This window comes from Panthera pardus, unplaced genomic scaffold, assembly GCF_024362965.1.
Source record: "Panthera pardus isolate Hobbes unplaced genomic scaffold, ASM2436296v1 HiC_scaffold_27, whole genome shotgun sequence".
In the NCBI taxonomy this organism is placed as follows: domain Eukaryota; kingdom Metazoa; phylum Chordata; class Mammalia; order Carnivora; family Felidae; genus Panthera; species Panthera pardus.
Window position 1 is genome coordinate 115,687,683 of NW_026526843.1, and position 18,813 is coordinate 115,706,495.

At 43.5% G+C, this 18,813-nt stretch overlaps 1 protein-coding gene across 10 annotated transcripts in view; it reads right to left on the bottom strand.

The window, feature by feature from the left end:
• FRMPD4 (FERM and PDZ domain containing 4) overlaps window positions 1-18,813 on the bottom strand; it is an 843,299-nt gene that overhangs the window by 90,848 nt on the left and 733,638 nt on the right. The gene's annotated exons all lie outside the window — the stretch shown is intronic.

An 18,813-nucleotide genomic window follows, 5' to 3' on the forward strand; every position in this document is an offset into this window, starting at 1 on the left:
GGAACTTTGCTTCATTCACCGATTTATCCCAGCTGCCTGGAACAGTACCCGGCATAGAGTGGATTTCTTAAGAAATAATCGAATGAAGAAGTAGAGGGAAAGATACTTCTTTGTGGAACACTATCAATTGATAACCGATACGCTGAGAAAGAGCCTCAGAAGAGTACGGAAGCTGAAGTCAAAATAGTGGCTTATTGTCCCTCAGGGCCCACGCCTTGTATGCCCAGAGTGTCGGGTCACAAACCACCTCCTGGGACTCTTAATGAAGTCTTCACTCATGGACGTTATCCAAGGCAGCCTTTCTTGAGGGAAGAGTTATTAGTCTGGACACCAGAAATCTCCTTTAAGTAATGTGAGGCACTATTACCTCAATGACAGGGACTTAATTCAATTTTCTCTCTTTCTCATCCTCAATAATTTTGTAAAAGATCATTTTTAAATACCTTGAAAGACACTATTCTATATGCCATCTGCACAACATATTGTCCAAATGGAGAAAAAAAAAAAAAAAAAGACTGAGGAGGACGAATTCTGTGGTCCTTTTGTGCAATGAACAAGAGGTGAAAAAAAAACGGAAACCCTCTAGGATCTGTTCTTTACACATATGCCACCGACTAAGAAAATAAAAGTTTAAAATCCCCTTTAAACAGAAAGGAAAAGGGGCGCCTTGGGGGGCTCAGTCGGGGGAGGGTCTGACTTTGGCTCAGGTCATGATCTCCCGGTTCGTGAGTTCGAGCCCCGCATTGGGCTCCCTGCTGTCGGCGGGGAGCCCACTTTGAATCCTCTGTCCCCCTCACTCTCTGCCCTTCCCCTGCTTGCGCTCTCTCTCTCAAAAATAAATAAAGCATAAAAAAATATAGACAGAAAGGAAAGATGTCTTCGATTAAGCAGCCTGGAATGCTATGAACAAGAGAAGCATGAATGGAGGGCAAACATATTATGTGCTGCATAGGCCAACACTCATCTGTTCTCTTATTTCGTCTTCAGAACACCCCACAGGAAGGGCGGTTTGACCCCACTACCTCCCCATGGCAAATGCCAAAAGAGAAAGAATAACCGGGTCAAGGTCACATGCTTCTCAGATGTAAGGCAGGTGCAATTCACACCAGGTCTCCTAAATGTCACGCGCTTGACCAGCTCCCTAATTTGCAATGACAGTGCAAAATAAAAACGTGGGAACCCTCATTTAAACATACTTAAGAACTTCAAGGCAGAGGAATGGGAAACCCATCCCAGGGCCCCGGGTAGTGTGCTATCCCCAGCGTTCCCACTACCTTTCTAGAAAAGTCCGAGCCCAGAGTGGCGGAGTTACAGGGTCAAAGGGGAGGGGCTGTCTTCTGTGAAGTCACAGATGTCTGTCTGGACCCAGAAATTAGACATGGCTACTGCAGTGGGCAGACCTCAGGCCGGCACAAGGTCACAGGACGAAGCCTGGCAGGCTAAAGGACAGAACTCGAAGCCCTGATGAAATCAGCACAATTGATGCAGGGTGAGCCCCAGTGTCCAGGGGGGCAGCCTCAGACAGGGCTCTTGGGAACTTGACCCTCTGACATGGATCCCTCACAGGCCCCACATGCCCCACACAGAGGCATGGCTCTGTGTGCCTGGGTGAAGAAAGGGGCCACCGAGGCATGGTGGCCACTGTTCCGTTCTCTTGTCTTCTTTATAAGACAGCATCACCTCAGAGCATGTGGTTCTTGAGCTACCCTTGGAAATGAGCCTCTCCTTTTATCCCCAGATGGAACCACAGGGAAAAAAAGGGAGGGGATACCCACATTTTTAGGGCCTGGCCTCGAGCTCTTAGTTTGCACCATAATCCACAGAAGACGTTCGACATGAAGAAGACTGTAAAGTGACCTGCTCATGGTCGCATGGGTTGCAGAGCAGAGAAGTGAGCCCTAGTTGGCCAAACTTTCTTTTGTTTTAGTTTTAAAAAATTTTTCATGTTTATTTATCTTTGAGAGAGAGAGAGAGAGACAGACAGACAGACAGACAGAGTATGAGTGGGAGAGGGGCAGAGAGAGAGGGAGACACAGAATCTGAAGCAGGCCCCAGGCTTCTAGCTATCTGCACAGAGCATGACGACGTGGGGATCAAACTCATAAAGCGGGAGATCATGACCTGAGCCAAAGTTGGACACTTAACCGGCTGAGCCACCCAGGCGCCCCAGTTGGCCAAACTTTCAATTCCAAGTTTAGAAAGGGACTGGGGAAGGCTTTTCCCCTCTACGATTGCCACTTCTGTGAAAAGCTTCCAGCACTGGCCCCCAAACTCGGCTGCACGGTCAGAATCACCAGGGAAGGACGGAAAAGTCCTAATGCTCAGGCTTCACCCCAGACCAATCACATCACAATATCGGGACGTGTGAGCCAGGATCAATTTTGAAAGGATCCCTAGGCAATCCCAAAGTGCAGCAAGGTTTGGGCACCATTTCCTGCTCAGGGAAGGGTGGTTTCTAGCTCTCCTTCGAGGTAATAGGAAAAGAGAACACAAATGATGTCCTGGACCGCTTCCTCTGGCGTCTACCGCAAATGTGACTTAGAATATTTAAAGCGTTTGGAGCTTGATTATTCTCTTTCCGCTACATGATAAAGTAATAGCCTCCAATTTTTAATTCATCATTCATTCAAGAACTATCATATTATTATTTTATTAATACCTGACATTTATTAAGCACTAATTTCATGCTAGGCAATTTTGAAATTATTTCCATACGTTAGTTCATTTAATCCTCCGAAACAACTCCATAATGCATTCATTCAGTCAACAAATACTTATTGAACGCCCACGGGCTTCTCGGTTCCAGGAATACAATAGGAACCAAAGCAGAATGAAAATAATACAATATTCACTCTAGTGTTCAGAGACAGAAAATGAACTAATAAATTAGGAAAATGCATGGCATATCGGGTCTTTAGAAGCACCGAGGAAAAAAATAATGCTGGGAGGAAGGGGAGAGTCACGGGGTGGAGACACTTCGTGATTCTATCGGGGGGCAGAAAAATATCTGGGCGAGGAGCATTTCGGGCAGAGGGGCCACCAAGGGCTGAGGTCCTGACATGGTCTGTGCCTGGGGAGGGTGTGCCTAACAGGTAGCCCGAAGGCCAGTGGGAGGAGGCGGTGGGAGGCAGGGAGGGCGGTGGTTAAGGAAGTGATGGGGCGGCAGGTCACAGATCACACAGGCTCTTGAAGGGCTTCGTGTTTTGTTCTGAGTGAAACAGGCAGCCTTTGGAAGGTTCTGAGTGGAAAAGCGAGGTGACTGACGGCTGCTCTAAAGAGGACAGACGGGAGGGGCACTGGCGGGGCGGGGAAAGCTTCTTAGGACCCACTGCACCAATCCTGGCAAAATATCAGGATTTTTTTTTGATATCCTGCTATCAAAATGGCAGAGTGGCAGAGAAATCGTTGGGGTTTTAGGGTATTCGGAGGCCACTCCGACAGAGAGGGGCTGGGACTCCTACTCTGAAGCCTTCCTGCACACACAGGACATCGCAAGTGAGGACGGCCATATTACGCATTGTCTAAAGCGACTCCTGTATCCTGCTGGATCCAAATCGCAGGAGACATTTTCTCTTCAAGGACCTAACGCTTTATGGTTTGACCAGAGACACACAAATGTAAGTGCCCAGGTAGAGGGCAAACGTGAGACTGATAAGGTACTTTGCAAGTCAGACTTTAGAGCCAGACTCTCTAAAGCCGAGTCCTGGCCCCTCCACTTCCCGGAAGGGTGCCCTGCACAAATCACTTCTTTACTGTGTGCCTCAGTTTCTTCCTCTGAAAAGTGGTGATGATAAGAGTAACAATCGCTTAAGACAGTTGTAAAAATTACATGAATGAACAGAAGGGAAGCACGTAGCAAGAGGTCTGGCACGCAGGAAGCACGCGGGACGCGTTAGCTGCTCTTTTCATCTCTTGAGGTCAGTGAATAGAAAGGAATAGGTTTCATATGTCATGAACTCATTCACTCTTAAAATATGAAAACAAACTCAATATCGTTTCAAATGCCGACAGCCCAATTCTCGGTGAAATGCCACACAGACCCTAGCGACTTTTCGTGTGAAAAGTCTTATCAAAAGCAATGACACAATAAACACAAATATAAACTGATTCACATGAGTCAATACTATACCAGAATACAAACAAAGAAGAAAGAATAAAATCCAGGCTCTCCAAGGATTGAATCAGTGAGTTTTCCATGTTTCTAGAACCCTAAGTGAACGCTGAGACCAGCGCTGACTCAGGAACCCACATTGTGGGCAAAATGACATAGACAACGTGACATGGGTCTGCCTCCCTGCATTGTTGTTTCCCCACCCAAACAACGTGTGAAACTCCACTGCATGTGTATTTTGTGGTTGATGCCTGTTCTAGCATTTTCGTCTTTGTTTATAGCTTTTTGTCCTGATTTGTCTGCATTTTGAGGATAACGTTCCGATGGCGTTATTATTTTCTTGCTCTACAGGTGGCATTTTCCAAATAAGTGATCTAAAAATAATCAACCTCTGTCTTTTTTCCAACAGGAATGGCTCCACACTAAAATGCTCCCCCATGAAACATCATTTTGTTCTTTGTATGAAGGCAAGCACTTCTTGGCTATCTCCTTGCAGTATTTCTTAGAAAGATGCTTGAGTCCCTTTGCAATGAGCCGAGAAAGCAACATCCCTTCTTCCTGCTCAATATGCTTCAGTGAATTCTGGTGCTGAGGCTGGCGGAACGCAACTGATGAGCTACACAAACCCCCACCCCCTGCTCCCAACCTTTTGCAACACACACACACAGATAGGCCAGAAACCTACGGACCTGAAAACCGAGGAAGACGTGTCCATTGAGATTGAAAGAATAATCTTCCTGTTTCTGACAGCTTCATTTTAAAAGGAATGATGGTGATCTTGCTGTCCACAGCAAAAGGACAGGGCTTGGGGCGCCTGGGTGGCTCAGTCGGTGAAACATCCGACTTCGGCTCAGGTCATGAGCTCACGGTTCGTGGGCTCAGGCCCCGCGTGGGGCTCTGTGCTGACAGCTCAGAGCCTGGAGCCTGCTTCGGATTCTGTGCCTCCCTCCCTCTCTCTGCCCCTCCCTCACTCGTGCTCTGTCTCCCTCTCTTAAAAATAAACATTAAAAATAAAAGATTAAAAAAAAAAACAAAAGGACAGGGCTTTCTTTGATCACTGGGAGCTTTTCTTCCTCCACAGAAATAAAAGACTGATACCTCCAGTGTGTCACAAAGAGTTGCTTGGACTAGTAGATAGAACGCTCTGAGAGGATTCCATTTTTCCATGTACTCATTAGAGCCAGTGAGGTCCTTTTATGGACTATTGGCTGAGCGGTCAGATTCTGGAAGGAAAAACTAAATTTAGAAGTCATTATGTTTGTTGTAAAATTTAAAAACGTAGGGAGACGGTGGCAGAGAGGGCACCTGGGGAATGAAGACTGGAAGGAAAAGAAGTATAAATAAACATACGTGCCTGAGCTCTACTCGAGAAGGTCGTGGTTGGGGTTACTTTTCGGGGATGGCCAGCCGTGATTACATGAGAGCATCTTGGCAGTACTGTTCTCTGCGATAGACTGAATTATTCTTCATTTGCTCCCCAGGATGTGATCGGCCACCATATGCCACAATGCTTTTCAGAGCCTCCCACTGTATGCTACATATTTCACCGCCCCTGGACTCTGCTCACATCTCACAGCCCAAAGCGTATCACACGGCTGAGCCCACATGTGACGAACAAAAAAATGCCCCTGTGGTCGGGCATGTGCTAGCGCTGCTTCGTCAACACCATGAGAAGACCGTCGCGAGGAAGCTGCCGTCCCTTCAGCTTGGACTGCAGAACAGACCCATGGGGAACGGACCAGAACAGGCAACTCAGTAAGGAGCCAAGTGTAGCAGAGCTGCCCTGCCCCCCCGGCCTAGATCAGGCAGCTGAACAGGAGCTAAGAAATAATGACTCTATGGCACTGAATTTGGAGGATGTTTGTTATGCACCAAAAGCTCACTCATACAATCTGTAGTGATTTCCGTATTATTTTAAAGCTCTGGAATTTCACATCCCAGAGGGTTCTAGCAACCTTATTCTCCACACCATTTATGACCGAACATTACATTTTACAACATAAGAGACACTTCTGAAGGAAACTTTCCCACTCGGTATCTCAGTTGACATGACATCCACAGGAACCCTATGGTCTATTCTTCATGACTTTCTCATATCCCTGATTGGACTTGACTAGCAGTGGCTCTCAATGCAAGGGTCAAACTTCACAAGCCCTACTGTGGCCTGTGAGGGGGGGGTCTAATAAGAAAAGCTCTGAACAAGAGTTCTAGGGGTGCCTGGGGGGCTCAGTCGGTTGAGTGTTGGACTCTTGATTTCGGCTCAGGTCATGATCCCAGGGACACGCAGTCAAGCCCCGTGTTGGGCTCTGTGCTGAGTGTGGAGCCTGCTTAAGATTCATGGCCCCCCCCCCCGCCCCTCTCCCCTGCTTGTGTTCTGTCTCTCCAAAAAAAACTAAAGACTCTAAATGAGGCAAACCAGAATTCCTCAGAACAAGAACAAGGAAAGAAAAAGAAAGCAGAAGTATGGATTATTACAGCTGATAGATTAGAACTAAGAGAGGTCACGGAGTAGATTAGACCCCTCCATGGGTTTCCAGCGAGTCAATATTATGATGATATGTATGGTAAAATAACATTCTGAAAGTAATTTTTGCTTGGTTCTCATGGAGTTTTTTCCTCTACTGGGTCTGATGAGAAAGACAGGGGATTGGCAGTCCCTTCCCTTAGGGAAGATGCATTTACAGGGTCCAGAGCAAAAACTGACTGCAGATAACCCTCTTTCCCGACTTTTGTTTCCTGAAAGTCTGAGTGGCATGGCTAAGGAGGCAAGGGCAGATGGTCCCTGTGAGGTGGTAGAAACTTCAGGAGAGAGGACATTGGTGGTATGTCTAACAAAACACCAAGATCTACAGGCTGAGCCTAAAGAAATGACAGAGTCCGTGAACTTCAGGGAACCACTCAGTCTTGGGCTAGGGTGTCTCAGGTACTGAGAAGACCGCAGAGGCCTGCTTAAATTTCTGCTCTACATAGATCCAGAGGACTTCTGAATATTCAACACGATGATATTCCAATTGCCAACCAACAGGAATGGAATATGGTGATACTCACACATGACTTTAGGGAGAAGATCTGTATGCTAAGTGAGAAAACAGTGTGAGTAAACAGCATCTCTGAGGGGAAGGAGAGAGGGGAGCTGGAAGAGAAGTGACTGAGTTTGGAGGGAACCCATCCTGTGCAGGGACATCACACCAGGAGATCCAGAAACTCCCTTGTATCTGAAACGACCTCCTAGTCAGCCACTCTACAGTTCCATTCTCGTATGTCCATGGGATCCCATCCCTCTGATGATACATGCATTTTGACACTAAATCCTATGTTTCTGAAAGCAAATCTGGGCAAGCCTCTGCCCTTGGGGGATCAAGAAGGCCCAACCATACGCTGCCATTGGAGAGAAGTTAACTTTAACATAAAAATAAATAAGTGCACATAATGTGTTTCCAGCTCACATAACATACTGAGTCTCATGCGTTTCACTTTCATGAATATACATATTGGGGGTTCAGAAGAACTTAACCTTCACTCATCAGGTCCACAGGCCACTGTCACTCAATTCCATAACACATCAGGAGCATTTAAAGATTTACAAGCGTTGGGGCGCCTGGGTGGCTCAGTCAGTTAAGCATCTGACTTTGGCTCAGGTCATGATCTCACAGTCCATAAGTTCGAGCCCCGCATCGGGCTCTGTGCTGCCAGCTTGGAGTCTGGAGTCTGCTTCGGAGTCTCTCTCTCTCTCTCTCTCTCTCTCTCTCTCTCTGTCCTTCCCCTGCTCTCTCTCTCTCTCAAAAATAAATAAACATTAAAAACATTAAATTAAAAAAAAGAAAGATTTACAAATGTTTAGTCAGGCCTGGAAGCTTAAGCAGTACTTGAAAAGCTAAGAGAATCCCAAATGCCCACACTGAAAACACACAAAATGTTTAGAGGAATCCTGTTGGAGAATTTTATGAGGGCCTGAAATCAATGGGACTCCTTAATAGGCAGACGAAAGACGAAAATCTCCATTCACATCAACCTAATTTACAGATTGAATGCCATCCAATAAAGATATTTTCAACAGTCCGCTTTAACGAATGCAACAAAGAGAATTCTCAATTTTATATGATCATATAAAAGAACACTTCGAACGAGAAAAACACTGCTTGTCTAGCCCGACAAGAATACCGGACCCTATTATGAAATGACAACTCTTCGGATGCTCTGACACTGGCACAAATATAGAAAAGGATAAAATGGGGGAGTCGCAGCTTTGGGACAAAGCAAGTGTTCCAGGGTAAATTTAGAGATGGTTGCCCTCTAAAAAAATTGAACGCAAGCTAGGCACCAAAGAAACAGAAGTACTTCAGCATGTCAATAATATGGTTGCCTTTGAAACAAAACCATTAAGTCTTTTGTTGGCTGCTACCTGGTGACAGTGAACTAAAAGAGTGGTCTCTTCCCAGTAAAGGAGATGTCATAACAATGAATGAGGAAGTAACCAATTTTTTAAAAGAAACTTGGGTTGTGGTAAGAATGTAGGGAAACAGATGTTTAGAAATGAGTCTACCGTTATGTGCTTGTTTTATTGAAAATTATGCAAATATGTATCTATAAAAACAGCAGCCTTGGAAAATGGGGAAATGAATTTTTCTAACCTGTTTAAAAATCCTCAAATGAAGCATTTCAGTGGACTCATTTGTTAAATGAGTTGAACTCATTTGTTAAATATAATAAAACGAAACATCTTCCATTTGGTTGGTGAGAACAGTTGAGGGACGTTAAGGAACATGGAAACTTTCTGGGTGAATCTTTCTTTCTTTCTTTCTTTCTTTCTTTCTTTCTTTCTTTCTTTCTTTCTTTCTTTCTTTCTTTCTTTCTTTCTTTAAAGTTTATTTGTTTTGAGAGAGAGACAACACAAGTGGGGAAGGGGCAGTGAGAGCAAGGGAGAGAGAACCATGAGATCACGAGCCACCCAGGCGCCCCTCTGGCTGAATTTCAACAGTCACTTGCGTAGATGAGATTGTTACGTTTCTGCGGTTCCTTTTTTCCTCCAATGGCAGTGATTAAAACCAAGCAAAGAAAAAAGCTGAACTTGCAGACAGACCCTGAAACTTTTATTCGATGAAGTGGTAAACTAAGACGCTCAAAAATAAATAAGGATCCTCAATCACTTTGCTGTCATTAAAATATTGAATAGTCTGTAATGCAGCAGTGACAGCAAAATGTTTACAAGTGATTAAAATGTATGTCACCGTCAACTCATCTTAACGTAACATCTTTTGCACATATGCTTTGTGCCTTCCATATTTTATTTACAGTTGGGTGGTGTGTGTATGTACATATATATACATATATATGTGTTACAAATAAATTAATACATATTCAGAATTTGCTTTTTTACTAATAGGAATGGAATACAAAAGCAGAAACTGGAGATTTCTATTCTGTATAATCTGACTTAAGCTGCGGGACCAAAAAATGTTTTACATACTCAAACATGATGGACAAAAATCATTGCTACTACAAAGCTCAGCATAGCCCTTAAAAAGTCCAGCTCTCACATTCTGATCTGTTCTGAAGCATTTCTAGACCCCTACAAGTGGAGGCGCCTGGGTGGCTCAGACGGCTAAGAGTCTGACTCTTGGTTTCGGCACAGGGCAAGATCTTGCGGCTCGTGGGTTCCAGCCCCGTATGTGGCTCTGTGCTGACAGCGCGGAACCTGCTTGGGTTTCTTTGTCTCAACAATAAATAAATAAACATTAAAAAAATAAAAACCTACAAATGAAGTCGGGAAGCAGCACATTTCCATTCTGCTTGTCTAATCCTTGCTAATCTCATCAGGCGAGATAAAACAGGGTGGCCCTAGGTTTGGGTGACAAAACGATAGGCAAATTGATGGTTATGACATGTGCTCTTGCTTTGGGCTCCAGAAGGTTGAACCCTTTGGGGGTTGGAAACACAACCACCCCAAATCTTTCTGTTTCATTTGGCACCTATTGTTTATAGAGCATGACGTATGACAGGACAGGGCAGGGCCCGGGAGACTTTTTCATCATGAGCGATTACCCTTATTTTTTTGTGCATATAGGAAAACCCATTTTTGAACAAAAGACTTGATAACAACGGGCAAAGCCTTTCTCAAACATGTTAAAATCATCCCTGTGGGCCTGTAAGTTTGTCTCCATCAAACTAGATTCTATCCCTACTTTAGGGCAGTACATGGGGAAGCAGAGGGTTGAAGATATAGGGGGTTCATTCCCCATCCCAAGGGGCTATTGTATATTTCTGTGATCTGTGTATATTTGAAAATTTCTTTTATAGTTTTATACTTGGAAAGTGAAAACAATCCCATGGGTTTGTAAATTCAAACTACAAGAGTGTGTGTTCTAGAAACCGTGATCTAAGACAATATTTAAAAACATGAATTGATTTTGCGGCATCTGGCTGGCTCGGTTGGTAGAGACTAGGACTCTTGGTTTCGGGGTCGTGAGTTCAAGCCCCACATTAGGCACAGAGTTTACTTAAAGTAAATAAAGAAATAAATAAAATGAGGGGATTAAAAAACCCCCATGAATTGATTTTTTAAAAAGACACTTTTAGAGAGATGATTAGCCACACTTTATAAATTTCATGATTTTATAATCTTTACACAAAGGATTTGAAAAAGTGATTAAGTGGTAAGGGTTCCTTTGATGACTAACTTCTGATAGAAGTTAAAAGAAGCCGGCAAGGAAATCACAGAATCAAAGGTTTCAGCTAACAGTTCTATTTTAATTAAGAAATTGTGATCTCCTAATCTTTTCTGCACTAACGTAATTATTCTCAGCCCCTACCTAGAGAATTTAGTTTCCTTAGACGTTGATCTCCATTACTGCCCAAAGTTACGTATCTTTCCTGTTCTGAGTTGTGTGTGTTTGCTTGTGTTTCTTCTCTTCTAAGCTCCATACACATGAACTGAACCTCTCTACCCCGGCCCCAGATCCAGGCCTGGCTTCGTCTCTACCTGCTCTGTGCAGTGGGAGCTCTGCCCTTGTGGGCGGCATCACGTGGGCCCCTTGCCCAGGTCCCAGGTGCTGCTAGTCTCTGCGTGCCTCAGTGGGACTTGTTGACGTCTTTATCTGTGCCTACATCTATCCATTCCCTGCCAGGACTCAACCGCACACCATCCCTCTCTCCAATTTAGAAAGCTTCTAAGTTCCCAAAACAAACGCTGTCTCGGGAATAGCGCTGATGGGGAGTGTCCTCATCCTGACTCCCACTGAAAAATGTAATTACAACTTCAGCTTTGATTCTTAGCCAAGAACAATAAACATTTCTGCATTGAGAGCAGTAGTGAGATCAATTATTCAAGTAATATTTATTTATACTATATCAACCATACCTATATTTATACCAACAGTTCTCAAAAAACAAATAAATCCCAAACAAGTGCCTATTAAATAAACATATTTCTTTCTGGATGAAACACATTTTCCACATAGAAGACTTCAGCTTCATGTACTGACCACTGTAGAACTAATTTCCATTTGCCTACTTTAAAGGAAAAGCGATCTCCTTTTTTCTTAACTGAGGCATTTTCTCTGGTTGTCTCTGTGCAAGTGTTCTCAGTAAACATTTGTTTCTGGTCAACGTTACCCACAGGGTCGCCATTTTCATGCTTTAGAAGAGTTGATATGCTCACTGGAAGATTCTGTCTCCCATCTTCTCTCAGGCTGGCAGGAAGTGACTTCTCAAATTTGGTCAAAAGCAGTCCCTTTGCTTATTTATGATGGATCAAATTTGAACCGCTACTAATTCAACAACTATTTAATGGAACATTTCTACGTGTCTGGGACCTGGGATGTGACTGTGATTCAGACCGACATGTATGTATTCTAGCACAGGTGTCAGGAAATTATAGCCCTTGGGCCAAATCTAGCCTCTGCCTGTTTCAGTAAATAAAGTTTTATTGGAACACAACCATGCCCTTTTATTTATGCATTGCAGCTGCTTTCGTGTTACCAAGGCAGAGTTTGGTAGTGGTGACGGAGGCTTTCTGGCCCACAAAGCCTGCAATCTTTACTATCTGGTCCTTTACAGAAAAAGGTTTGACACACCTTCTTCCAGTGGAAGGACAGAGGCAAGAAAAATCCAATAAACATACACTATATCTCATATTGTTGGTGGCTGATAGCTTTTACGAACAAAAATACAGCAGGATAGAGAATGAAAGGGGGTGGATTGTTTTAACAAGACAGGAGGGGAGGCCTCTCTAAGGAGTTTACCTCTGAGACGTGCACGAAGTGAGGGAACGAGTTGGGAAGTGATCCCTGGGTCAACTATCTCAGGCAGAGGGAAGAGAGATGCATAAAGGCCTTGAGAGAATAGTCTCCGAGGCATTGGTCTACTCATGCATTTGTTCCTTTATTCAAACAAGTTTTAGTTCAATGTGCTGTGAAGTTCTCCTTGGTTCTGTGCCCTCAAAGAAATTCCAATCCCATAGGAGGAGTGACGGATACAAACATCTGAGTATAACAGACGACTAGAGGCAGGTGCCCCTGAAAGATACACCCCATACTTTGGGGGTACATTTCATGGGGATACTTGATCTAACCTAAGGGCAGTCAGTGGGGACTGGGAAAGACCTCACAGAGTAGATGCCCAGGGGATGAGTCTAGAGATGTGAAGTGGAAACTACCGGATGGATGAGGAAGGGAATTACATTCCAATCCAAGGGAACAGGAAGCAAAGCCATAGAGGCATTAAAGAAACCGGTGTTTGGGACAAGTGTAAGTGTTACTTGTTGGGTAATGGGGGAGAATGTTTAAGAGAGTGAGAAGTATCAAGAAAACTACAAGCCATGGGGTGCCTGGGTGGCTTGGTCGGTTAAGCGTCCGACTTTGGCTCAGGTCATGATCTCATGGTCCGTGAGTTCGAGCCCCGTGTCGGGCTCTGTGCTGACGATTCAGAGCCTGGAGCCTGTTTCAGATTCTGTGTCTCCCTCTCTCTGACCCTCCCCTGTTCATACTCTGTCTCTCTCTGTCTCAAAAATAAATAAACACTGAAAAAAAAATTAAAAAAAAAAAAAGAAAATAAGGCCAACATAGTTTTAAGTATTAACTTAAATGCGTATACTATTAATTTTATTTATGAATCACACTGTTGTTCATTTTGAGGGTTACAGTTCAAAGGATTACAGAGTTTAAACAGAATCCAGACCGGTAACGTTTTCCAGTCATACCTTCAGCTTTAGCAAATGAGATGCCAAAATAGGTCCCATTAATTCATGATCAGATTTATCTTCCAAGGACTCAGTTCTATTTGTCAATACCACTATTGAAAACCACTTCAACAATTAGTCTTTTATCAACAGCCAGTTCATCTACCCAGATTTTTGTCATTGTTAAAGATGATGAATTTAGCGCCTGCAAAATGCTTATTGACTGTGCCGTGTGAATCTAATTGTAGGATCTAAAAGGGCAAAATGTTTGTCGGTTGCCCTAAAGCTGCAAGATCCCTACAGCTAGGCTGGTAATCAATTACATTAATTGAGTCCGGTTCAATGTGTTTAAGGGATGACTTTTATGTTAATGACACTCTAATGTGTCAGGGGCAATAACAATCACCTCACACCATCAACTCCAGGTATGCATTACTCCCAAGGAACCTTAGATTAAGATTTAGTGGTGATTAAAAATTTAAAAGACAAATAAAAGAGGAAGGTAGCCCCACAATAAATGCTCCGAATCATATGTTTGGCCATCATCTGTATGGACAGCGGGACACTTGGGGGAGTGTAAGTTCACGTGAATCGAATTGAGAGGAGGCTATAGAACACTTCAATACCACTATGGAAATCTACTCCTGGAGAATGCATTGTTTAGAAACTGACTTAGCCGTCAGCCCAACTTTCCATTCTCAACCCTGACTTGAGCTGTTGGATAGGACCCAGAAGTGGGGATCTTCAGCGTACGTCCGTGTTCCTCCCATGGCACTTGGTATGTGGTCCTAAGGTTTGAAGGGTGCAGTCAAGCTAGACTCGAGGTGCTGGTGAGCAAGAGGAAAGTAGACTGGGAAGAAACCAGAGGATGTCGTTGTTCAGACCCCATTCAAGCGGGGAAGGCCTTCGATTTCAGTATGAAGAGAATAGGCACTGGGAGAAGAATGGCCAGTATATTCCAAGACAGTGAATTTCCCACCACGGGTCTCCATTTCAAAACAAAATATTAAACAGAACCATTCAAGAAAGTACGGCAATACTCTGATATTTTCCGTCTCTCCTTGAATGCTATTTGCTTAAACCTATTTCGTTTTTCAGACCCGATTTAGATGATAAGCTAAATCATACTTCAAATTCTTCCCCATTAGTTAATCTAGCATTACCCAGGCATCCGTGCTTTTAAAGAAGGGCCTTCCGGGTGATTCTGGTGCAGGATTCAGGACCACACTGTGCAAACCATTGGGTCAGTGGGACACATCCTAGGAAGAAGCTTCAGGGATAAAACAGACAGCCAACCTCCATATATTTTCCAGTTTGCTTGCTGTAGTTACCAGCCTCTTTACATCTTTTTCCCGGTGACTGTCTTGAGAATCCGAGTTCCCAGATGGAGAAGCATTTGTGGGAGGCAAAAGCAATTTGCGATGAAAAACAATCTCGTGGCTAGCACGAACATTTGCCATTATATTAGCACGAGTCCGGAACATTCTCAAGGAGTGAAAAGCATATAGATTAGAGACATGCCTCTCGAAAGCCCATTGTACGCGGCCCGGTTGAGAACTCGTGTGCGCCATCCACTCCTGGACAAAGGAAACAGCTTTTCATTGTTTTGTTTTATCTGACTGCGCTGCTCCCTCGCAGACCAGATCTGCTGAGACTTGACAACATTCCTACCTGAACACCTGGAGTCTAAACCAAGTTCATTTTATAGACCTTGGCCGGTGCACGTGGCGTCGCCTTTCGTCTTACAAAGAGAACTTGAGGCAAAATTTTACCTTGTTTCATATAGTTAGGATTCATTTGGATAAACTCAAAATAGCTCAAGCCTTCAGAGGACACGCATGCTTCAATCTATACTGAAACTTTCTAAAAGCTCAATTATTTTTGAAAATAATTAACATGTGTCAGCAGTATCCATTTTACTAGATGCAGATTTCTTGTGATCATAATTGATGTTTAACAAAATATGAAACATAGGCATTTTCCATGACATATATTTAGCAATTTTATGTATGCCTAATTAACGTTGTCACAGCAGTGTTCATTTAACTCAATTGAAGGGCTAAAAAGTGTTTTCAGCTTTTATTAGTGTGACATTTGTTTTCTGGGCCACACAAACCATGGGGATAAACAAGTCAAAAAGCCAAGATACAACTGGGAGATTCTGCCTCAATCCTTCTTCACCTTTAAAAATGGGCTTTCAAGGGGCGCCTGGGGGGCTCAGTGGGTTAAAGATCTGACTCTAGATTTCGGCTCAGGTCATGACCTCACGGTTCGTGGGATCGAGCCCCGGGCTGGGCTCTGGGCTCTGTCCTGACAGTGCGGGGCCTGCTTGGGATTTTCTCTCTCTCTCTCTCTCTCTCTCTCTCTCTCCGTCCTCTGCTCACACTCTTGCTCTCTCAAAATAAATAAATAAACTTAAAAAAAGAAATAACATGCTGTCCTCTTCTTCACAGGTAGTTTCAATTCTCTTCAATAATTTGTACTCATTTATCTAATCATTCATTCATTCATTCATTCATTCATTCAGAGTGTGAGTGTGAGGGGGGGCAGAGAGAATCCCAAGCAGGCTCTGCACCGTCAGTGCAGAGCCAGATGTGGGGCTTGAACTCACCAGCCAGGAGACCACGACCTGAGCCGAAACTAAGAGTCGGACACTTAACCGGCTGGGCCACCCGGGTGCCCCTCATTTACCTAATCTTTACCTCAGTCTGTTAATCGGGCACTGTGCTGGGCCCCGAGGAAAAGAACTCTTACGATAAAAGGAAGAGATGCTGCTAACATGCACTGAGCTTGCCAAACACTGTTTGCAATTATATATATGCACTGCATTTATTCTCGCCACGAAGCCACTAGGTGGGTAATATTTGTATCGTCTATACTTGAGGGCATTGAGGAACAGAGCAGTCACGTTTATTATTATTATTATTTATTTATTTATTGTTGAGAGAGAGAGCACGCGAGTGAGTGGGGGAGGGGCAGAGAGAGAGGGAGACACAGAATCTGAAACAGGCTCCAGGCTCCGAGCAGTCAGCACAGAGCCCGACGTGGGGCTCGAACTCACGGACCGTGAGATCATGACCTGAGCCGAAGTCGGACGCTTAACCGACCAAGCCGCCCAGGCGCCCTGAAAATACTTCTTTAAAAAAGTTCAAAATGGAGTCACTTGTACGAAGTCCCAGGTCAGCAAACCACGGCTGAATACGTAACCTAACCACAGTTTCATCCTCCCCCAGGAATGTAACCTCTCCACTCTATTTGGAATTGCATGGTCAGCACTACTGAGGCAATCGACCTGATAGACCCTGCCCATCTCCCATCCCCCTTAGGAAGGAGGCTTTGTCTGCAACAATCTTTGCTAGAAATTTCTTTTTCCTACCCCTTCTGTCCGTAAAAGCCTTTTATTTTGTGCAGTTCTTTGGAGCTTCTTTCTCTTTGCTGGATGGAGTGCTGCCCGAGTCATGAGTCATTGAATAAAGCCAATTAGATCTTCAAATTTACTCAGTTGAATTCTGTCTTTTTTTTTTTGAAACATACTAAAGAATACATTTAGAGCCTTGCGGCAGAACAGGAATTTCCAAGTATAATGTGAAATCCAAGAGCGACACAGGAAAAGACAAACAGGTTCAACTACACGGTAATTTAAAAGGGCAATACCATAAGCAAAGTTGCAAGACAAAATGCTGTCAGAAGACGTGTGCAAATCATACAGAACAGACAAATGTAAAATGTACGTAACAGATAAAGAGTTTGCACAACAAAATGCTGTCAGAAGACGTGTGCAAATCATACAGAACAGACAAATGTAAAATGTACGTAACAGATAAAGAGTCTGCAGAAACCAGAGCTAATCCAATAAAAAATGGTGAGGTATATGATCAGGGATATAGATGAAAATCATAGAAATGGCCGAGAACGTTCTGAAAGACAGTCTCACTGATAAACGCAAAGTAAAATACTGCTATATCACTTTTTTCCCCTTGATATAAAGATGTAAGGTGTTGCAACCTGTTCTGGGAGGGCCATCCTAAGCTTCCAAAATTTACATGCCGTATATTATGGGTCTCAACAATTTTCTTTCGAGGCCTGTGTCCTGTCAGATAACTGGGTAGTGCTGTGTACCTAAGGATGTGCACTGCAGCACTTTATTGAAAACAAAAATAGGGGGAGAAGCCGGAGAATAAGGCAGTGCTCTTGCAAATTAAATATATTCTTTCAGGGGGCGCCTGGGTGGCTCAGTCAGTTGAGCATCAGACGTCAGGTCAGGTCATGATCTTGCGGTTCGTGAGTTCAAGCCCTGTGTCGGGCTCTGTGCTGACAGCCCAGAGCCTGGAGTCCGCTTCAGATTCCGTGTCTCCCTCTCTCTCTGTCCCTCCCCCGCTTGTTCTCTCTCTCTCACTCTCTCTCAAAAATGAAAAACTTTATATACTTTCATAGGCAATTCAATAGAAAGCTTGAAGGATAACATTTTAAAAATTCTTTCAGACATCGGAATAACAAGACAAGGTGTTGGAAACATAAAGGCAACAACAATAACAAAAAAATTACAAATGATCAATTCAGAAGAGCCAACACAAAATTGGTAAGGATTTCTAAAACCAAGAAGTGAAAAAACAATAGGGAGAAAGGAATTATCAAATGATTCCAAATCGTCTCTGAGCTGAATGAACTGAGAACTTAGCTGGAAAGCCTTTAGCCTCACAATAAAAGCACCTTCACACCCGGATGCATCACTATGAAATTTTAATACACGAAAGATGAAGAAATTATCTTTAAAGCTATACAGAGAAAAGATACATTGAGGATACAGGAGTGAGAATCAGATCATTATCGGACTACAAGGACTGAAGGCTGGAAGGCAATGTAGCTTGAATTAAAACATCCGTGGGAAAATAATTTTCCACCGAGATTTCTATGTCAAGTGAGAGGGCAGAGTAAAGACATGTCCACGACATGCAAAGATTTACAGAGGTTACTGCCCGCTCACACATCTTCTCTAAGAAAATGGCCAGAGGATGGGCTCTAATAAAATCAAGAGAGAGAGAGGTCAAGAAAGTCAGGGCTCCAACACAGGAAAGAAGGAAGCAAAGTCGTAAGATGACAGTTTGGTTGGTAGCTCAGAAAATCATCATTCCAGATCACGGCAGGATGAGGAATTCAGTGGGGACAAGGTTGGGAAGGAAGGTGGTTCCAGAGATTTGACTCTACCATTGAGATGGACAAAGTATTTAAGACAGGACATGCAAGGGGGGAAATGAAAACACAGAGACTGCTAGAAAATAAAAATAAAAAAAAACAACTTCAAAGTAGTGGCAACATAACCAGCAATAATTAGTGATACAACGAATACCATATAGTCATGATAAAAATTAAAACTTATCAGGGAGCTTGTAGAATCAACCTACAGATAGGGCCCAAAAGACTCAGTAATGATTACAGAACAACTGGAAAAGTTTTCAAACTTTGCATTATTAAGGACAAAATATGTTTAAAAAAAAAAAAAAAATATATATATATATATGGGAAAGAA